This window comes from Felis catus, chromosome A1, assembly GCF_018350175.1.
Source record: "Felis catus isolate Fca126 chromosome A1, F.catus_Fca126_mat1.0, whole genome shotgun sequence".
In the NCBI taxonomy this organism is placed as follows: Eukaryota; Metazoa; Chordata; class Mammalia; order Carnivora; family Felidae; genus Felis; species Felis catus.
The window spans coordinates 140,191,899-140,212,201 of NC_058368.1; the positions used below are offsets into that span (position 1 = coordinate 140,191,899).

Consider the following 20,303-nt stretch of genomic DNA (forward strand, 5'->3'; position numbering starts at 1 on the left):
ACACACACACACCAAAAAACAAATAACAATTAGAGGTTACATTTTGTCACCAACTATTCTTCAGGGGAGACTACCCACAGTATTTGGAATCACCTAACAACTGTAAATGGTGTCTCTACCAAGTAGTGAAGTGTTTTTCTAACGTGCATGCCACAAAAGGACTTTCTTTTTATGTTTCTTGAGATCTTTCGGCAAAGATTGCTGCTGAACAGGAGAGAAGCTGTGAGAGCATGTCCACACAGTTGGATGAGCCAGGCAGGGACAGGAGTAGAGGAGGAAATCAAGGGCATGGAGTATCACCGGTAGACCCCCTCTGCTCCTACAGGAAGTGGGGGCATGAGCTCTATCAGTGGCAGTGCAGCCTGTGTAGGAACACGCTTGAGTAGGATTGCTTTATTTGTATGTGGAGTGAGTAGGCATGGTGCTGTCTCAAGCCAAGGCGTGATCCTGAAGGAGCTATTAATCTAACTCGGCAGACCTTCAGGGTTTGTGGACTTAGTATTTGGGATTGTACAGTCAAAGGCAGTCCGGTGAGCCTTTGACTTATAGTAATAATTGCTGGTGGATCTCAGGGTGCAAAGCTGGCGTGCAGAAGGGTACTATGCAGGTGTGAGCAGCCTGGCAGCCCATTGGCACTGACGCTTTGTGGCAGCTCGTTGATCGCTGTTTGCCTCCTTATATGCATCGAATGGAGAAATTAGAAACTGAATTCTGGAATTCAGGATAGGATGAAACACATCGGAAAGCAGGTACAGTGTTGCCTGCCTGCCGTAGCAATGCTAGGACCACGAGTGTTTGAAGTTCATGCGGCTGGGCAGCTGAAAGAGAGCAAGATTCAGACATGGCTGGGCTTCACATGTGTTAGAACGGGACTCCCATGGAGCATCGGGGTGGCTCAGTCTACTGAGTGTCTGACTCTTGATTTTGACTCAGGTCATGATCCCAGGGTCATGGGATTTGAGCCCCACATTGACCTGTATGCAGAATGCGAAGCTGTTTAAGATTCTCTCTCCCTCTGCCCTTCCACCCCAGTCACACACTCTGTTTATAGAATAGAATAGAATAGAATAGAATAGAATAGAATAGAATAGAATAGAATAAAAAATAAACATAACATAACATAACATAACATAACATAACATAACATAACATAACATAACACTAGTCTTCTGTGACTCTGGACCATCCCAATAGATCACACAGTATCCATTTCTCTATGAAATCCTTTCTAAGTACAAATTAAGATCATATGAGATAATATATGTGAAATTGTTTACAAATGTTAATGTACTGTATAGATGTTGCAGCATAAATGCATATCCCTGAACACCAGGGGTGAGGGGTTGAATATTACCTGTATTGCAGTTTCTGTATTATGCACCAAGTGGGGAAACAAACATTTGGGGGAGAGGCGTGAAGGGAACAGATAAGCCTTATTGATTCTGCTTACATTTAGAAAACCTTTTAGGATCTTTTAAATCATTAGGACCAAAAGTTCTCACTTATTTAAAAAAAATATCAATTTAGAACATGAAACCATTTTCAGCCAGGAGGAACATAATCCACTTACTGTGTTGTTGTTTTTTTTTTTTTGTAGTTACCGTTATTTTTCCTTGCAGACATGGTGGGCTAGTCCTCAAAGCACAAATGTCCCAGGTACTCTGTTAAAGCACTGGTCATTTCATAACGAGTCTTTCAAAGTCTGGTTCACACACCCCTGGCATTGCTTGAAAATAGAATCAAGTGTAAGGTAGAGCCCACACTCAGCCTGTGGACCTTTCTGCCTTTGAGCAAGCTTGTGGAATGGACCCCTTCCGTCCTCCTCCTGTCCTGGCCTCTTGTGTGTACAGCATGTCCCATAGTGGTATGTATTCCAGCTTGTTATAATGAGGCTGGAATCCCACCAGAGAGTGAATTCAGAGGGAACAGGCTATTCTTTCTTCTCTCTGGCCTCCCACTCCTCTCCTCCTGCCCATTAGGTCTGTAAGCCTGGGCACTCAGAAATATGGACTAGATTAAATACTACCATGGCCCACGAGTTATTTTTGTTAATGTAATGAAAGACTGTAAGTTATTTCACTATTTCTCTTTTTTTATCTAAACCTTTATTTTTTTATATATTAAATATAATTTGTCAAATTGGTTTCCATATAACGCCCAGTGCTCATCCCAAGAGGTGCCCTCCTCAATGCCCATCACCCTATCTAGACCTTTCTTAATGAACCACATGTGATTTCCTTATGACTATAGCATTAATGGTGACTACTTACAATTACTACATGTGAATTGTGCGAGAGAGACTGGGAGCAGGTGAAGGAAGGCACATTTCCAGCGAGGAAATATATTTGTCCTCCTCCCTCTACCCTCAGTATTTCCAGTATGTATTTCCATTTGGAGAGTGGCCTGCAGAACTGTTACCATTAGATTCCATTCTGCTGATGGAGACTGAAGACAAAAGGAACATCATTCTGTAGACCATACTAGCCATGACAGAAACAGCTGACTACCCAGTGGTAACATCAAATAATTTGCCGCCCCAAGGTTGGACCAAGAAACATCAGAATTCATTTGCTTCTCTGAGATCATATTGAGAGGCACCGGTGGTCCTCCTGCTCCTGTACTGTGGCGGTTGCATCGATTGAAGAGAGGGCCGGTCTTTCTTGAGAGAGCCTTCTCTTGTTGGCAGAATCAGGAAAATGTTTTCACCCCTGTTGCATCTCACTCCTGATGAGGGTACCCTGACACTCATCCTGGGAATGCTTGTTCTGTAAGATATTCTGGCGTCAGGTAAGTCTGGGCGACATTGTTTTTTTCCCCTTCATGGAGGAAAGACACACACAAAGCATGGGTAGCAAGCATATCAAAGGGCTTGAGAAGGTCTGTAAAATCAGTTACCACAAAAAAAGATTCAGTTTTGCTTAATTTAGTGTTCCATTCAGGCATTTGTTTTATAAAAAATGTTAGAAAGTGTTAGGCATTTTTCTAGGTGCTGGGAATTTAGCCAAGAACAATATAAAAGTTCCTTTTTTCATGGAGTTCATAGTTTGTGGGAATAGTCACATAATAAACAAGTCAAAATATGTAATATATTGTCAGATAATGAACGATGATAAGAAAAACATCATAAAGGGTCAGAGAGTGATGATGTGGGGACACTGTCTTAGACAGTATGCTCTAGGGCTCTATGTGAGGGCAACATTTGAAAAGGGACTAAAAGGAAATAAGGGAGGGAGGCCAACAGTTATGAGGGAGGGGGAAGAGCATTCTAAGCAGAGGAAAGAGCAAGTGCAAAGGTCCTGAGGCAGAAGAGTGTTTGGCATATTGGAGTAGGCTGGGATGGGGTGAGGGGGTGTAGTAGAAGTTGAGACAAGAGAGGAGATTGGCCAGGCTCTGTAGGGGCAAAGGGAGTCCGAAGAAGCCGCTAGAGGGCTCTTAGCACTGAAATGATATTTTCTGCCCTATCTTTGGAAAGGATTTCTCTGCTTTTTATGTGGAGAAGAGCCTCTAAGGTCAAAGGTAGAACCAGGAAGACCACTGCACTGTCCAGGTGAGACAAGATGGTGGCTTGGACCAGGTGATGAGCAGTGGAGGTGGTGAGAAAGTAACATGTGTATTCCCATCTTAATTTTCCATAAACTTTCTTTTTGAGGAATGCTTTTTAATATCTCTTGGAGTGCATTTTAGAAAACATTGCTGTATGTCATCAGATGTCAATCATGTATTCCTGTCAGTTGTGGAAGTGCTTTTATACCTTCCTCCTTGGTGCTAAACCGTAATGAATAACAATGTCAGAAAGGTGAGACACCAAAAAGCTAAAGGAAGAAACTGAACATTTCAGTTTTAGCAAGTGTGGTCAAGGTTGAGTTTGACTCTTGGCCCCAGTGGTGTGACAGTCACAGAAGGCATTGGAAGTCCATTTTTGTTTTTATTTTTGCTTATTTTTTTTTTCTGACACAGGTACAATTGTGCAAAAGACTCTCACGCATGACATATTTTTATTTCGATGTATACTGAGTTCCTACTATAGCTAATTAATAAGCTAATACATTAGTCTGTTAATACTTTACTTGGCCACCTTTGCCTGATCAAATCAGTTTAGATCTCACTCTATCCAAGCTTATCACAATAACATGTGCCAACACATAGCTTTTATCGCATTGTAAGACACTTATCTGTCTAGTGGTTGGATGTTCCACTAAATGGGAAATTCCCTGATGGTGAGGATCCATGCCTTTAATTTCTGCATGCATAGAGCCTAGGTAGAGTCCAGACCCTACTATTGAGTAGGTGACAATAGCTGTTGGTTGAATGGGTGTCCAGGATTGCCTTGGGGACTAAGGATATGAGATGAACCCAAACACAGTCTCTTCCTTTAAAGAACTAGTAGTCTGGTGGGGTGGATGGATGAATTCTGGCTTCCCTGCGATGGTTGCTATAGGCCAAGATCTGTTCTTATACAGATAGAATATTCAGTAGTCCACTTGAAGGGTTTTCAACCAAGAAATTCCTCTCGTCCCACAATATCTAACTTATCAACCCCATTTGTGAGGTCAGAATTCCATAATTTACACGTTTCCTTGGACTAAGGAGTTCAAAGCCAAACACCTCAGAGACGGGAGGAGTACTTGAGGCACTCCTTAGCCATTTATTTATATGTTGTATGTGAATTACTGAGCAGCTCCATTTGCCCAGTGGTAGTAAAGGAAAAGGTTTTGTTGGAAGAGAGAGGAGGGCACCCATTCTCCAGTGGCTACCTTGATCATGCAGAATTATCTTGTAGCAAGAGAGCACTAGACTCTTAACTATGGAGGACAAACTGATGGCTGCCAAAGGGAAAGTGGGTGGGGAGGATGGGTTACATAGGTCATGGGAATTAAGGAAGACCCTTGTAGTGAGCACCAGGTGATGTATGTAAGTGCTGAATCTCTGCATTGTACACTTGAAACGAATATTACACTGTATGTTAACTGACTAGAATTTCAATAAAAACTTCAAAAAGAAAAAAATAAATAACCAGTTGGGGGGACAAAAGGAGAGAGAGAGAGGGAGCGAGCAAGCCCTGGGCAGGATATGGCGCACTGAGTCAATGAACACTGCATTCTGTTGCTTTGCAGATCACACTTTGTGCCACGAAAACACCTTGGTCTCAAAGCTGCACCTGCATTTAGCCACAGCTCACTGGTTGAAGTGTCAAGGAAGTCTCTGGTGTCTTCCTTGTACAGGCCACAAGCAAAGGGAACAATGAGTAGAGCACCCCTGGGGGATAAAGCTCTAGGGGTTTTATCATGGCTCAGACTGTGCTGAAGTAAACAAAGGCAGCTGCTTTTGTAGCTACGCCCTAGGCAAGCTTGCAAAAGGAAATATTTACTAAGTAAGACATGGACAAAGCAGAAAGAGAAAATAGGCCATTTCCAGAAATTAAGGGGAGACTAGAGCAAGCCTGGGGGAGTCTGTTTCTTTCTCCTGTTGGCTCTGCCTTTATATTGCATTAAAACTGCAAGTATGCTAATCATATTGCCTGACTAGTTTAGAAAAGACAAGCAGACAAATAGACATTCTTCTTGGAGCCTTCCTGCAGCCAGACCTCAGGTTGTGTATCTCAGCAACAGCCATGAATACCTCTTCTGCAAGAGCGCTGTGCTTCGTGACTCTCCAGCCTGGCTCCTGGCTAGAGAAGCGCACTGCCAGCCTGCATTTCATTGTCATTTTTTCCTTTCAAAAAAGGAAAAGTGCCAGCCAGCATTATCGCTGCTGGACTGTGAATTATATGTATAAATGACATCTTTTATTCTTCTTTATTTCAAGTAAACTTGCGCTTACTGAGTAGGTACCATGTGCCACGTGTTGTCTTGGATGTTATTTTATTTAATCCTTCAAACAGGGCTTTTATTTTCCATTTCACAGATAATGTAATTGATGATTGAAGACCATCAATAACTTGCCTAGCATCACAAAGCTGGCAAGTGGCAAAAAGCAGTATTGGAACCCAGGTGTGCTTTTGGCTTATAATCAAGACCACTGTGTGTCTAATGATTCAGGGCATTTAATATGTCAAGGACACCTGTTTGCTCTTGGGATGTTGTGGAGTTTCTGTTCGTATTTAAGAATAACCAGGTGTTTATTCCACTGAGATAGTGTGTGCGTTACATGACTCTGTTAGTGTTCTGTCTTTGGATTTAAGTAATTGCCTGATACCAGTGTTTGGCTCCATAGCCAACTTTGAAATATGCAAGATGTGACTATCTAAGTTATAAATTGCCTGCGTCCACTTCTTTCTCTTCCAATTCCAATGATGGGCAAACAGAGGACACGGAAACCAGTCTCATTCTGTAGTAGCTCTGATGCGATACTGAGTGAATGTGGAGAAGAAGGGTGACTGATCACAGGCCCTTATTAAGTGTCTACTTGGTACATTAGAGGGTTGGCTTTTTCTCTTGATTGCTTTCTATACTGAGGGACTTTTCTTCCAACTGTGCTCCTCCTTCCTCAACCCTGTTCTTAAAAACACTTAATAAATGCAGTCTTTATTTTAAAGTTGTCCTATTCATTATCAGATGATTATTGTCAGACAAAGATTGGAACAGATGTGAAAAGCAAGGCTAATAAGATACAGTAAAAGAAAAGACATTTCCAATGTTTACGTAAATAAGGTTTTATCAAGCTACACTCTCTCAGATTTCCTACCTTAAACCCATCCCACTTAGAGCAAAACCCAAAGTCCTTACTGTGACCTCAAAGCCCCTGATGATCTGCCTGTAGTCACTTCCCTTGTTACCCCTTCCTGATTCTACTCAGTCACCTGGCCTCCTTGCCATTCTCCACGTGACACCTTTTTCTTGCTGCTTTCTGTGTGTGGAAAGCTCTGAGCCCCTGGGGAGCATGGGGCTTATGCCCTGGCTTTAATCAGGCTTCTATTCAAATTCCCTCTGTTTTGAGGTTCTCACCTGGACCACTCCTCTGAGAATAGCAGCCCCTCCTGCACACTGTAACCCTACACTGTCCAACAGGGTAGCTACTAGCCAGGCGTGGTTATGTAGATTTAAATTTTGCCCTATATTTATTGGACAGCACAGATCTAGAACATTTCCATCATCACAGAGAGCTCTGTGGGGGAGCGTTGCTCCGGCCTCCTATCCTGCTTTATTTTTATTTGTAGCCCTTACCATTACATGAAATCATGTATTTATTTGTTTAGTTATCTGTCTTGGCACTAGAAAGAAAGCCCCATACCGTCAGGAACTTTGTGTGTTTTTGTTTAATCTCTTATCTTCAGCTCAAGTATCTGGCATATAGTAGGTGCTTAATAAATCCTTCTTGAATGGATGACTGGATCTTTGGGGGAACGTTTTTTAATCCCAGAGGAGATAAGGAGAATTGTCGAGGGAGGTCGCTACTTTTCTTCTGCCCTTCCCAGCTCTCGAGAGCCTTTGTGATAACCCACATGCTTTCGGGAAGGAATTCAGTTCCTGGCTTTGTTTCTCTTCAGGCTCCCTTCACATGATTCATACATCCCAGCAAAAGAAGCAGAACTGACCGCACTCACTCTGAGTGGTTATTACCACATCCACAGATGGTCCCTTTCGAATCTGGCAGCCTCTGTTTAATGCCAGGGGACTCTTCTGCCAGAAGTCTTTGGTCATTTCGTGGAAGAGAGTATCTCACTTTTACTGAAGAGTAGGAATTGTGTGCGACAGTTTTATAGTGACTATGCCTAATAACGCAGATTGTTTTGATGCTCCTCAGGCATCTGGTTTCCCCAAAGGCTGACATCATCCTGGTGGCTCCTTAGGGACAGGAATCCAGAACACTGTACTCCTTCTGGGCTCCATTGAAGACACTCTGAGTCTGCTGGCCAGTTCTCCCTCAGTGTTGCTCCTTGTAACACTTGACCTGAGTTAGGCCCAGTACATAGAAGGGTCTAGAAAGCTGAGCTAGAAGTGTCAGCATGGTTCAGAGACTTCCCTTTCTGAAGCCTCCGTAAATGAACTTGACTCAGCACTTGCATCACATGTGCTCTACTCCCTGACTGACATTTGGTGAGTTCCTTTCCCACTGAGGCCAATGTTTTACTGTGGGAGAGAGCGCACTTCCTGGCCCACCAAACGCATCTGACAGACACTAAACTTCACGGCCAGAGTCTATGTCATGATTCTGAGAAGCTAGTAAACAAATACGCAAAGGAATATAAATTAAAAAAAATTTTTTCTGTCTTTGTGTGTATGCATCTTGTTCATTAAATAACTGACACAATGAGAAGAAAATGTCTCAACGTCACTGAGTTACATAAAAGAAGACTTGAATAAATACCAAGGTGTATTTTTGGACAAGATGACCGCTTTAAGGCTTAGTTCTCCTGAAATGAATTTGCAAACGTAGTACAATTCTGGTTAAAATTCTAATGAAAATTTTCTTAGAAAATGGCTAAGCAATTCTCAAGTCCATTTGGAAGACAAATTAGATGGGATGCAAATAAATATTTGCAAAGGATGAGTCCTGAGAGGCACAAGCACTGATAGATATTAAACTTATAACAAAGTGATAAAAATTAAAGTAAAATGGTTTGAGGGCAACAGGAGATAAGCATACCAATGTAGCAGAGTTCAAAACTGAAGAGAGACGATTATATATAGGAATTTTGTCTCATGAGAGGGGCATTTTAATAAATGTTTCTGAGATATTTGTTTATTCATTTGAAAAAATCCCTTCCTTGTACAAGATGGCAAAATAAATTCAAGAACTAAACATTGAACAATGAAACTAGTATTAGAATGAGAACAAATATAGATGAATATTTTGGAACTTCAGGAGGGCCTGAATAAACTACTCACGGCAGGAAACATGAAAGAAGAACATTTTGAACAGACTGTAAAAATAGTCAATAACTTTTCATGGCAAAAACACCATAAATGAGGCCATCTGAGAAAAGTATTTACAACCTGTATGACAAAGGAGTTTATATATAAACCATTTTTAAAATTCAATAAGAAAAAGATCTTAGGGCACCTGGGTGGCTCAGTCAGTTAAGCATCTGACTTTGGCTCGGGTCATGATCTCGCAGTTCGTGGGTTCGGGCCCCGCATCGGGCTCTGTGCCCACAGCTCAGAGCCTGGAGCCTGCTTTGGATTCTGTGTCTCCCTCTCTGTCTCTGTCTCTCAAAAATAAATAAACGTTAAAAAAAATTTTTTTTTAAATGATCTTGTATTCCTTTCTTGTGGCTGCTTAACAAATTACCACACTGGGTGGCTTAAAACACAGAAACTTATTTTCTCACAGTTCAAGATGTTACAGGGTGGCACTCTCTACAAAGGGGAGGATCCCTCCTTGCCACTCCCAGGTTCTGGTAGTTTCAGTGTTCCTTGGCTTGTGACCGCATAGTCTCGGCCTCTATTTTCTCATGGCTTTACCTCTGCGTCCGAGTCTTTTCTGTGTCTTATTAGGAAACTTACCATTGGATTTAGGGCCCACCTAGATAATCCAACTTGATCTCCTTTTAAGATCCTCAATTTAGTTATTCTTGTTTCCAAAAAGCTCACATTCATAGGTTTTGGGAGTTAGGACACGGTCATATCTTTTGGGGGGCTACATTAAAACCACTGCAAACCTCAATACAAAAATGGGCAAAATATAAAAGATTTCGCAAGGAAAGAGATATTCAATTTCACAGGTAATCACATGCAACTTAAAATGATAAAACATTTTTCTGTAATTTGGCAGAAATCTCAACTAATTTGCAGTATAGGTGAGAACACAAGGAAGTCAGGGCTCTCCTACATGCTTCTGGAAGTTATAAATTGCCACAGTCTTTATGAAGGACAATGTGATATTATATATAAAAATCATCCAATCTAGGTTCCTCCTTTGACCTCTCAAATTCTCAGTAAGATCTACCACAAGGCTGGGCATCACCACATTATTAATAATACTCAAATAGTAGAAATAACCTGGATGCCCAATGATAGGAGACAGGTTAAATGAATTATGGTATATAATAAATAAAAATGGTACTAGAATATTTAAAACTGTGACAAAATTTAAATATAAAATGTATGATTAAATCATATCACGAAAGTGCCAACATCTGGGTCACGATGGTGGATTATGCATACACCAAACCCTGTTTCACATACGTGGATGATATATCATTATTATTTTAATAATAAATGGCTGACCTCAAAAGAAAAGAATTGTCAGGTCCCAGAAATGGAAAGGGCAGACTTAGTGTATAGGAGATGGCACTGTGCCTTCCAGGTTGTGACCAGGACATGGCCAGCAAGTAATCTGGGATCCAGGAGCACACTGCCCATCTCTGCCTGGAAGGGAAGACAGTCCACACCTGCCTGCCACAGACAAGGCTAGGAAAATGTCACCCACCTGAGATGGAAACCCTGAGCTCATCGGCATCTGCAAATATGGAAATCCAGGACTGAGCTACCGATAAAAAAAGTAGTTCAGACTTTTGGGAACCATTTGGGACTCAAGCAGGGGCAAACTCAAAACTCTATTGGAAAAAATTAAGTAAACCCCAAAGGAAAATCTGTATAAATCCAGGTTCAAGCAGGAGATGATTCCTTTAGAACTATAATTCTGAATTTTTGGTCTGGCCTCATTAACCACTTTTCACTCTTAAAAATTGTTAAGAACAAAAGAATTTTCATTTTTGTTGGTTATACCTATCGATATTTACCATATTAGAAACTAAATCTGAGGAACTTATAAGACACAAGAATCTCCAAGTACACATTTCATTAACCATTAGAACAATGATGTTACCACATATGTAGCCTCTGGAAAATGCGATTATAAAGTCATGAAAAAATGAGAGTGGAAACATCAAATAACATTATGAAAATTATTTTGACCTCAGATTCCTTGACTGGTCTTGGGGGTTTCCTGGGGAACCCCAGACCACTCTCTGAGAACCACTGCTAAAGAAGATATGCTCATAGCCAAGGATTACTAAACCTATAATGAAAGCCTGTACTACTTGAGATAGTCTACTACTCCAGTGAATGGGAAAATTCATACCTGAAGACTTAGAGATAAGAGAGTAATCTGAGAAGGGCTTCAAATTCAAATGTACAGTATGATCTAAAGTAATCATATGCAGAAGCATCTGCATAGCTTAAAGATTGGAATTAGAATTGCTAATCGCTAAGAGTAGGGATCTCTGGGTGGTAGAAATACATATGGTTTTTATTTTATTCTTTGTGACTTCTGAATTTTCCAATTATTTCTTAAACATGTTTTAGTTTTGTAATCAGAAAGAATATTTCTGTACATACTAAATTGAATTTAGATATTTGTTCATTAGAATAATGCTCACTTTGACTCACTTGAGAATATTCTTCTATCAGGAGGTCTAGGACCTTCAAAAACCTTCATGGATGTAAATAGTTCTGTTATTTGAATAAGGCCTTTACACTTTATTAACGTGTAGTTTGTAGAAATTTCAACAACTACCGAGGCCAGTTTAACCTGGTTTAGGAGAATTGTTCTTCACAGAGCAAATTAATTTGTCAAAATTGCATAAAAAAAGAATGCTAATATACTTAAAATCAAAATTTCCAGGCTCTTTGAATGACTTATTACTTAAAAATATGCAGATATGTTAAATACTCTATTTTTATAGCAAATGTGTCACAAGATTATATTTTGTAAGCTTAATTTCAGTTTTTGATCGACTTGAAAGAAATAATGTAGACTTTCTGCCTTGATTCCTGCTTCTCTCACTTGATTCTAATTAGTGAGTTTTATGGTATTGCTTAATAGACATGTTAGAATTTGAAAGGATGTTGCATTTATTTTAATACAGGACTGCCCGTCGGTGTCATGTTGAGAGTGGGGACATTCTGTTAGGAAAGCTTGGGAATTGGTTAGATAACACAGTTAAACAGGGTCTTTATAAAAAGCTTGAACTATGATCCTTCCCTGCCCAGGGAAAGACCTATTCAATATGAGACAGAAACTTCCCAAATTTATATGACAATAGAACTTTTTCCACTCAGCACATATTGCCGATTGCACTTTGGGGAAACGTTGATCCAGACAAGTCCCTCATGAAGAAAGGGGCTTATTGGAGGGTTGGCCCCCCTATGGTGCTTGTGTCCTCTTTTAATAACACTGCTTTATAGCATTTTATTTTACAAAGTTCCTATTTTCAGGGAGCTTATATTCCAATAGGGAAGACCATCACATTCTTGGATAACCATAATGAAAGATATGATTGAATGCCCAAAGGGAACCAGCTGGGCTTAACTGAGCAGGCGTGATTAGATTAAGTAATAATAAAAAGAAATCACTTGAAGAATGGGACTTTACACGTATTTACACAGAAGTTTAAAGGTTCTGAGGACAAGCAGCATCCTTAAACTATAAAAGTGTGATTTCAAAGATTTGGATAGGCTGGGATGATGGGTCAGTGTGTATTTCTTTATCTCAGATGTCTTCTCCTCCCTCCCAAAAACTTCTTTTCAGAATGCTGTCTCCCGGTAGGTATGCATTTCTGCATTTTAACTCTGTTCACCTTCAAATAGTATGTCTATTGCATAAGGTTAGGCTATAATGAAGTAGCAGTGTGGACATTCTTACATAATACTTAGAGTTCCTACAAGGCTATGCCTATTGTCTCATCTTTCTGCTGTCTCCAGACCACCAAAGTCTAGGGCTCAGATATGTTGACCTCTTTTTGTTGACAGTGTAAGGTCTGGAGGTTTCAAACTTTTGTTGAGTAAACATTTCAAACAAAGTTTCAATCAATGTTTTCTGCCAGAATAAGAGAATAAGCATATTCATAATCTAGATGGTGTACCACACCATCTCTCTTGGACTATGTTCTTTTAATAATCACCAGAGCGTTTTATTCAATGTAAATTATACCTCAATAAAATTGATCGTAAGCTTTTTTAAAAAGCCATTATCAGGGCACCTGGGTGGCTCGTTCGGTTAAGTGTCTGACTTCGGCTCAGGTCATGATCTCACAGTTCATGAGTTTGAGCCTCACATCAAGCTTTGTGCTGACAGCTCAGAACCTGGAACCTGCATCAGATTCTGTATCTCTCTCTCTCTCTGCCCCTCCTCTGTTAACACGCTGTCTCTCTCTCTCTCTCTCAAAAATAAATAAAAGCATTAAAAAATTTTTTTAAGTCATTATCTTTATTTTTTATGTACAACTTTTTTATTATAATAAAGTAAAATATATTGTGTATAAAATATACATTTTAACCATTTTTAAATTATTTTCTTATTTTTAAATTTACATCCAAGTTAGTTAGCATGTAGGGCAATAATGATTTCAAGAGTAGATTCTAGTGATTCATCCCCTATGTATAAAACCCAGTGCTCATCCCCAAAAATGTCCTCCTTAATGCCCCTCACCCATTTAGCCCATCCCCCACTCCCACTCCTCCAGCAGTTTGTTCTCCATTTTTAAGAATCTCTGTTTTGTCCCCCTCCCTATTTTTATATTATTTTTGCTTCCCTCCCCTATGATCATTTGTTTTGTATCTTAAATTCCACATATAAGTGAAGTCATATATTTGTCTTTCTCTGACTGACTTATTTCGCTTAGCATAATACCCTCTTAGTTCCATCCACATAGTTGCAAATGGCAAGATTTCATTCTTTTTGACTGCTGAGTAATACTCCAGTGTGTGTGTGTGTGTGTGTGTGTGTGTGTGTGTGTGTGTGTGTGTATACCACAACTTCTTTATCCATTCATCTGCCAATGGACATTTGGGCTCTTTCCATTCTTTGACTATTGTCGATAGCACTGCTATAAACATTGGGGTACATGTGCCCCTTCGAACCAGCACACCTGTATACCTCGTGTAAATACCTAGTAGTGCAATTGCTGGCTCATAGGGTAGTTCTATTTTTAACTTTATGAGGAACCTCCATACAGTTTTCTAGAGTGGCTGCACCAGTTTGCATTCCCACCAGCAGTGCAAAAGAGATCCTCTTTCTCTGCATCCTCGCCAGCATCTGTTGTTGCCTGAGTTGTTAATGTTAGCCATTCTGACAGGTGTGAGGTGGTATCTCAGTGTGATTTTGATTTCTATTTCCCTGATGATGACTGATATTGAACATTTTTTCATGTGTCTGTTAACCATCTGGACGCCTTCTTTGAAAAAGTGTCTATTCATGTCTTTTGCCCATTTCTTCACTGGATTATTTGGTTTTTTTTTTGGCTGTTGAGTTTGATAAGTTCTTTATGGATTTTGGATACTAACGTTTTATCTTCTTTATCATTTGCAAATATCTTCTCCCATTCCCTCGGTTGCCTTTTAGTTTTGCTGATTGTTTCCTTCACTGTGCAGAAGGTTTTTATCTTGATGAGGTCCCAATAGTTCATTTTTGCTTTTGTTTCCCTTGCCTCTGGGGACGTGTTGAGTAAGAAGTTGCTGCAGCCGAGGTCACAGTGGTTTTGGCCTGCTTTCTCCCCTAGGATTTTGATGGCTTCCTGTCTTACGTTTAGGTCTTTCATCCATTTTGAATTTATTTTTGTGTATGGTGTAAGAACGTGGTCCAGTTTCATTTTTCTGCATGTTGCTGTCCAGTTTTCCCAGCACCATTTGCTGAAGAGACTGTCTTTAGTGTATTGGATGTTCTTTCCTGCTTTGTCAAAGATCAGTTGGCCATACGTTTGTGGGTCCATTTCTGGGTTCTCTATTCTGTTTCATTGATCTAAGTGTCTGTTTTTGTTCCAGTACCATACTGTCTTGATGATTACAGCTAAAAAGCCACTATCTTTCGATGTGTGAAACAACCTTAAGAAAGAGGTATCTAGTTGCAACATGGGTGGTGAATACTACATGTTGCCTTTCTTTCTGATGTTGATCATAAACTAAAATGTATATTAGTTTGGACTAATGCGTTACACAGTCTCTCAAAATATTTCTGGACTTGTTGCAAATGTTAATGTTCACATCATTGTCTTTTTATTTTAATGAAGCTATTTTTTGGCATTACTATAATGTCATCACATATAATTAGTTTTATGTTCTATCTCATAAGAGATGGAAAGTGATAAGACTCTCATTGGGGTGGCTGGTGTGCTTTGTTACAGTCTTGACCAAGATGATATAGCACTGAATTAAGGTGAAGTTCCCCACTTTTCAACTTCCATTCAGGTACGGGGATTTCCACCGCTCATCAGGAGAGACAGATATGGGGAAAACACTTGAAGCTTCTCTTTTTGCTACCCATGCACATACCCTTACTTGTCCCCAGGAAAGAAGGAGCAACTTCTCTGGCAAATTGGGTGAAAGATCTTGGCCTGCTGGCCTCAGCCCCATGGAGGTGCTTATCCAGGTCTGCTAATCCTGTGGCCTGGAAAACTCACTGGACAGCCTTCCCTCCTGGAAGGAACCCTGTGTGGTCCAGAATCCTAGGACTGGGAAGAAGGTGTGGCATCGGAGATGAAGTGTGTGCATGATTTTCCATCAGCTGGCAACTGCTCACCATTTACCTTCTCTTGTTGAATGTCTCCATTAGGTCCAAACTTAGGAGGGAAAGATGGCTGTTAGATAATGAGTCCCTTCTCCCAATCCCAACAGGCTGGAATTCTGCAAGTACTTTGAAGGGTTTCTACCTACCCAGGCAATGGGAGGTGGGTCTGTCTTCTGCCCCAATTTGGTGGAAACTCTGTTTCCCTCACGGACTTCCGTTTCTACTAAGAACTGGTAGATGTAGTATAGGTGGTTGAGCTCTGGAGTAAGTTCTTGTAAGTGTGAATTCTTACTGGGCAGATTTCAGTTTTCCCATCTGTAAAATGGAGATTTAAAAAGCGTATGGTTATTGTGAAGATTCTCGTTGTGTGATAATTCCTCTGAAGTACTTATCACAGGGCCAACATAAGAATGGGTGAGCTATTATTATTGCTGTCATTACTGTGTGCGTGCACAATGGCTTCAAAGCTGCATAAATACAGTTATTATAATGATGGACTCTCCCAGCATCCAGAAGATTCCAGAATTTTTTGGTGAGGAGGAGCTATCCCCGATCTTTTGATGATGGTGGCGATGAAGGGTACAGCAGAAGGAAGGACTGGAAGTTTGGGGACAGTGTGGTGAAACTGAGATAAACATCTATGTGTGTGTTGGGGAGAGTTGTGCATGATGGGAACATGTGTAGGATGGTTTTGATATAATATGTGGTGTTACCGAATATATGCTGTTTGGCATGAACCATCAAAGAAAAAAAAAAGAACTGAAACTCTGTTTTGCCAGAATAACTTCCATTTATGTGTATAAATTATTATTTGTGCAAAGTGATTGCCACACAAAGAAATAGAGCTGATTTGTGCATGTCATTTCATATATCAGATAAACGGTGCTGTAAATATTATTCGGTTGTAACAGCCACTTCTATAAATACAGTTGTTAATGGGGCACCTGGGTGGCTCAGTCGGTTGAGCGTGCGACTTCAGCCCAGGTCATGATCTCGCAGTCCGTGGGTTCGAGCCCCGCATCGGGCTCTGTGCTGACCACTCAGAGCCTGGAGCCTGTTTCAGATTCTGTGTCTCCCTCTCTCTCTGACCCTCCCCTGTTCATGCTCTGTCTCTCTCTGTCTCAAAAATAAATAAACATTAAAAAAAATAAAAAAAAATAAATACAGTTGTTAATCAGCTGTGGGTCCTACCCCTTAGCGTGATAAGCAGGGCATCTAAACACGTAGCTATTAAAAACTTATTATAGGAGATACTGTTAGTGCTCTGCCCAGATACTCTTGGATCCCCTTCATTTTCTCCGCTCTCCTCCTCTGGCTCCATTCTTTGCTTCCACCAGCCACACCTGCACCTTGTCAGGGGACTGTGCATGGGTCTCTGGAACTGCCTTGCCTTTTGGTACAGAAAGCTGGAAGTGCCTCTAGTCCATCCTCACCCCAGGTGGCCCTTGGCCAACAACAGATGGGAGTGGGAGCGTGAAAGGCCAGCACCTTTGCCTTGAGTGGGAATAATTCTGGGGGGAGACTGTGGCTTGCTCCCCAGGATACTGCCTAAAGCCACAGTCCTCCCTCAGTCGTCCTCTTAATAAATGATTCGCACCTGATTCCTTATCACAGGTTCTGTTTCTGGGGAACCTGAATTAAAATCACTTAATGTACGTCAACTTTTCTCCTGGGCATGGTGTAGATGTCAGCTTATTAATCCTCACAACACTGTACGGCAGTTATTATTACGCTTACTTCGTGGAGAAGCACGCTGACTTGAATTAAAGAGTACTGGCAGCTGCACGTCACTGGAGGTGGTTGGAGGTTCGTTGCTTTGCCTTCTTTCCTGCCCTTCTGGCCCCTGGCGTCTTATTTAGCATGACTGCTGTGTTATCTTTTGAAGTACAGCCACCATGTTGGGATGGTTTATCTGAACAAACAAGACTGTATTTGGGAATTATCTACATAAAGCCCATCACTGATGCAGATATCACAATAATTCTCCTTGGTTCAGAACCCAAAGGATGATTTAGCCAAGAGACATAAAATAAGTTTTGTGTAGGGAAAACAAGTTATCAGAACGACCAGGAAGAATGCTACTGCATTGACTAAGACCTCAGCAAGAGCACTGGGTGAATCAGATAGGGGGTGAGGGGCAAGCCTCTGGGGTCAGGTTCATCTGGGCTGGAGTCCCAGCGTCTCTTCTGACAAGCTTTGTGATCTTGGGCTACTTATGTAATCTCATCCTTAATCTTCTCACCTGTAAAATGGAGACTGCAAGATCTATTTTGGAGGATTGAAATAAGGATTAAATAAAAGAATAAAAGAACATATATAAAGTTCTTAGCATAATGCCTGGCATAGAGTATGCTCTAAATCAAATCAGTTTTTATTAAAACGATGTCTGGAGCATATTATGTGGTCTGACTCAGTGATTCACCCTAAACAGAGCCGTATCATTTGCAGACATCGATGATGCAATATGCAGCTGCCCGTGGACCTCCTCATAGGCCATAACTGGTGTGCGGGCCACACCTTGAGAACCTTCCAGTACAGGTACCAATATGCCATTTTCCTGGTGGAGTCTGCAGTGAGCCAGGCTTTTTGCATTTTCCATTTACCAGAGAGAGGAATGGCCACAGGCCACTCTGCCCCTGAATAACCTGCCTGCCAGCAATATGAAGATTGCTCCATAAAGGCGGTACAGACTTGTTCTCTTGTTTGACATTTTATGGTGGGATCTTTGTTGATTCATATGTTGTTAGAGATAATACAGACCCCCTATGCCTTTCACCCAGTGTCCCCCAATGGCAACATCTACAGACATCTGATTTTAAACATATTTTTGAGTAAGTATTCGTGCCTTCCCTTACATGTGCGAAAACGCTGAAAAATCTTTGTTTTAGTGAGACTGCAAACCACAAGACCCAGTCTCTTCTGTCAAGAATCTGAAAATCAACTGGAGCCTTGAGTGAGGAACCTTGAGTCAAAAAGGAGCCCTTATATATATGCATTCCTTTATTTGCCCCAGAATGAAAACTAAGACTTTTACATGCAGCATTTTTTTTCAAACCTATAATGTTTGATTGCAAAGTTTTTCTTTTTTTTTTCCTCATTGTGCATATGATTAGATTACATAGAGGGTTAGAATTGTCGACTTTGCAGTCATAACCATGCCATTCAAGACCCCATGTGTGTTTCCTCTTCTAGAGGTGGGTGGCCCCCACACAAAGACCTTTTGGGGGGTCCTTAAAGCATGTGGTAAGAACATTTGTGGCTTGGAACAAAAGCAGAAACGCCAAATCCGGTCAGCTTATGTAGCATTTCTTTAAAAGAGCCATTGTAGAAGCTCTCGGTTACTAAGAAGCATGGCTACTCCCATGGTGGTACTGCCATGGCCCAGGCTCTGCTTCCCCCTCAGCACATTGTTCCTCACGTACCAGTGTGTCCGGTGCCTGTACTGGTCATGCAGGGAAGCAGCTCGTGTGCAGTGTCTGATATGATCATCAGTCTATGGATAGTAGAGCAGTTGGCTTTATTTACTGGGTAAACTGTCTTAATTTTGCTTTTAATTTTTTAAAAAAATTTTAATGTTCATTTTTGAGAGAGAGAGAGAGTGAGAGAGTATGAGTGGGGGAGGGTCAGAGAGACAGGGAAACACAGAATCTGAAGCAGGCTCCAGGCTCTGAGCCGTCAGCACAGAGCCGGACACGGGGCTCGAGCTCGTGAACTGTGAGATCATGGCCTGAGCCAAAGTCAGCCGCTTAGCTGACTGAGCCACCCAGGTGCCCCTTTACTTTTAATTTTGAAAGTAGGAAGTATCTCTCTGTCCCCAACATTGCCTTCTCCATCTCTCTTCTTTCCTGCCTCCTTCTTGAGTCTCTGAGCCTCCAGCCTCAACCTCTTCCAGCTGCCTTCCCATCTTTTCTTACTCTCTTCATGGATCCTCCCATCTCTTGCTTCCCCTTACTGTCAGCCCTCCAAAAGAAAAAAATAAATAAAACAGAAAGAGAGAAAGAAAAAGGAGAATAAACAGAAAAACCCTCCATTACGACATTTGTTTAAAATAATCATATGTTTATTTTAATTTCATTTTACTGTCTTCCAAAACACAGGGCTGTGCAGAACCAGGCTTCTGTTTGCCTCGCGGGCATTTACAGTTATTCGGTGGTAATGATGCACAGTCCATTTATAAACAAACATCTTTTTGTCTTTATTACTGCGTTTGTTTGTGATGTCTGAATGAGCAGTTTAAGTGTATGTTTGTAAGCCATTCACCAACTATCTTACACTAGGTACAAAGAGGAGGTAGAAATTAGTATTGCATAACTCATGCTTTGCAACACTGCCACAGAGTAGGGCTTGGGGATTTAATGATAGGGGGAATGACTTTCTCACCATTATATCCTCTATGTACAACTGTGGGCCACCAGAGGAGACAGCTCAGTGGACAAGTGAACCATCTATTACCATGGGTTCAGCCCAAATGTAAGCCAAGCCTTTTGTCTCAGTGATATAGAAAACCAAACAGTGGGCCATGGGAGACCCATGACAGGTATCCAGGACAGCAGTCAACTGGAATAACAGTAGGATGAGGGGTGTGTGTGTGTCCAGAGATGAAGGACATAGAGACAAAGCCTGGAGTACTTATAAGGTGGGGTTGTGACGGGACATTGCATGTGGCTTACCTGTCACTGCTGGCCTGGGGGTGACTTCTGAAAGGACAGACCCCAACTAGACAAGCCTATTGTTCTAATTCATTGTTTATCAAAGGCATCTGTGAAATCATTTGATGAACTCTACCCATTTCCTACCGACATGACCGTTATACTAGGGCAAATACTCAATTGCAGTTTGGGGGCACTGCGTGAGTC

The 20,303-nt window shown here is 41.2% G+C and overlaps 1 protein-coding gene across 1 annotated transcript in view; it reads left to right on the plus strand.

Annotated features, from left to right (window-relative positions):
- The window catches only part of SV2C (synaptic vesicle glycoprotein 2C), a 224,445-nt gene that overhangs the window by 37,945 nt on the left and 166,197 nt on the right, over window positions 1-20,303 (plus strand). The gene's annotated exons all lie outside the window — the stretch shown is intronic.